Raw genomic sequence first — 2,444 nt, forward strand, 5'->3', positions numbered from 1 at the left:
TTTAGTAAGACTGGACACACTCTGCTGATCGGGTGCTGAACAAATGTACTGACCAGCTGGACCAAACGGTCCTTTCATCCCCTTACATCACTATTTTTTCACAGTTGTTCCTCCCAAAATCACCTACAGCTCTGCCTTAGGGTCCTCCACTAGACATCCCATAGCAATTCCTGTGTAATTCCAAACAGCTTGTCCCTGCTCCAGCCTTTCACCGCCAGACATCAACCCTGTCTTCCAAAAGGCGATCTGGAGAGCTGCCGTGGGTCAGCCCTGGGACGGGGCTGTGGCTCTGTAGGGCCAGCCCTGGGAAAAGGCCCCGCACAGCTCTCTGTGCCTCCAGCGTCCTTGGGTTGGGTTCCTGCCTGCCCCTGTGCCCATGTGCTCCTCCAGGCTGGTGGTTGGGTCTGTGAGAGCCTAACAGACCCTGGGTGTTACTTGGGCTCCCCTCCCGCTGGGTCTCCTTGAGCTCCTGTGTGGGTGTGCAGAGGTGCCTTATCCCACAACTGATGGCAGCACCAAGTGAAGGTGCAAGCGTGGGGGAAGGAGGTGGGTCCTGGACCAGGTGTCCACCCACTCTGGTCCTGGGCACTGATCAGCCCATAGCCGGGCTCAGCGGCCAGGGCATCCCCGCAGCAGGGGCTGGGGTGCACCGGGCTGGGCTGAGTGTCACCCCTGCCCAGCCCTTGCGCTGGAACGGGACAGGCAGTGCCCAGGCGCACTGGACTGGCGCAGCCCTCTCTTCTCTGGCACTGATTCCCCCCACAGCCCCAGGCAGCTGGCACCCGGGCAGCTAGAACTCCAGGCAGCCCTTCTGGTGGAGCAGGAAAGATGTGTTATTCCCTCCGTGTCCCCAGGCGCAGGCACCATCGCACTGAGGACTGTGTGCTGCTTGTGATGGGTGCCAGAGCAGAAGACAGAGAGCAGCACACCCAAGTCCTCGCCCCTTCCCACACTGGGAGCAAATGGCCCTAGACCAGCTCCTGTTCCTACCTGAGCAGAGCAAGAACCAGCCTGTTGCTCAGGGCTGTGGGCTCACCTGGTGGACAGCAAGGCCATTGCTGGGAGCAGCCAAGGCCAGGCTGGGTGGGCTGACCCCCACACTGGGACGAGGGACTGGTGGGACGGAGAGGTGGCAGCCGGGCAGGGGCAGCTGAACACTCACCCCACTTTTCCCCCCATGCCAAGGTGGGGTGAGCCAGGGCCGCCCTCCTGAGCCCCAACGGCTGCTGAGCTGGCAGAGAGGTGACAGTGACCATTCCCAGGGCAGGGAGCTTATGGGTGCCCCCAGCAGACCTTGGGCTGCAGCCTGCAGGGGGGCAGCCCCACGCAAGGGGCTGGAGGGCTCCTGGGGACAGGTTGCTGCCAGGGGCCCTCATCAAGCCAAACCAGATCGTCGTGCCCCAGAACAGAGCCCCAACACTGCAGGGGTGTACCAGAAGCAGCAAGCACCCAGCTGGGCACAACTCCCAGCAAAAAAAGCACAGAGGAACCCATCAAGGTGCCTTGTGAGGCCTGTGAAAGCCTCGCAGCACGGCAGCCACGTCCCTGCCGTGCAGTGCACGGCTCAGCCCTGTCCCTGCATCGGTTCCCTTGCGCTGGGATACTGGACCTGGGCTGATGCAGGAGCAGAGACTGAATGCAGCGTACACAAACCAAGGGACACTGCTGCAAAAGGGTGCAGGATCGCCAGGTGATCTTCAGGGAACACACAGCAAAGCCAGTATGTATCCACCCATCAGGACCGGTTTTGGTCCCAAGGCAGGGAGAACAGCAGGGAGCCGGGGCCGTGGGCAGGAACCAGCCCCTGTGGTGATGAGCCGCAAGTTTCCCTTCTGTTCTGCAAACAAAAGCTTTTTAATCCCTCTGCTGGCCAGGCATGTCATGAAACAGCTTCAGCTACAAATCCTCAGAGCTAAATTAATCCCTAGCCTTGTTTCTTCTTACCCATTAATAGACCTCCCACGAGCCTATACTCTGCAGCAGGGGGATGACGGATCAGTGCTGAAATCAAGCGGGATCAGCCATCGCCCAGGAGCACACGCAGCAGCTCAGCTTGTGCCACCACAGCTCTGCATCCTGGGAGCTGCTGGAGAGGCCCCTGGTCCCAGAAAGGACCTGCATGTTCCACCCTGAGTAAGCAGAGAGATGAAACCCGACTGAGCTGCCCTGTGGGGGGCGAGGGGGTGATGCTGTCAGAGACAGGCACTGTTCTCACTGCTTACACACGGTTGCTGCAGAAAACCCTCAGATGCTGGTAACTGCAGTGCCAGATGTCCCCAGCCCAGTCCCCAGCAAGGGGTGGAGGCACAAACTTGTGCAGCAAAGCTGCTTGAATCAAGTCCGTCATTGCTGCTGCAGAGTCAGTGCCCGTGGGAGGCTGAGAACAGACGGCAATGGGGGAAGCGTACCCTCTACGGGACAGATTTATTCAAACAGCCGGGACA

The sequence above is a fragment of the Columba livia genome, chromosome 14 (genome assembly GCF_036013475.1).
Source record: "Columba livia isolate bColLiv1 breed racing homer chromosome 14, bColLiv1.pat.W.v2, whole genome shotgun sequence".
Lineage (NCBI taxonomy): Eukaryota > Metazoa > Chordata > Aves > Columbiformes > Columbidae > Columba > Columba livia.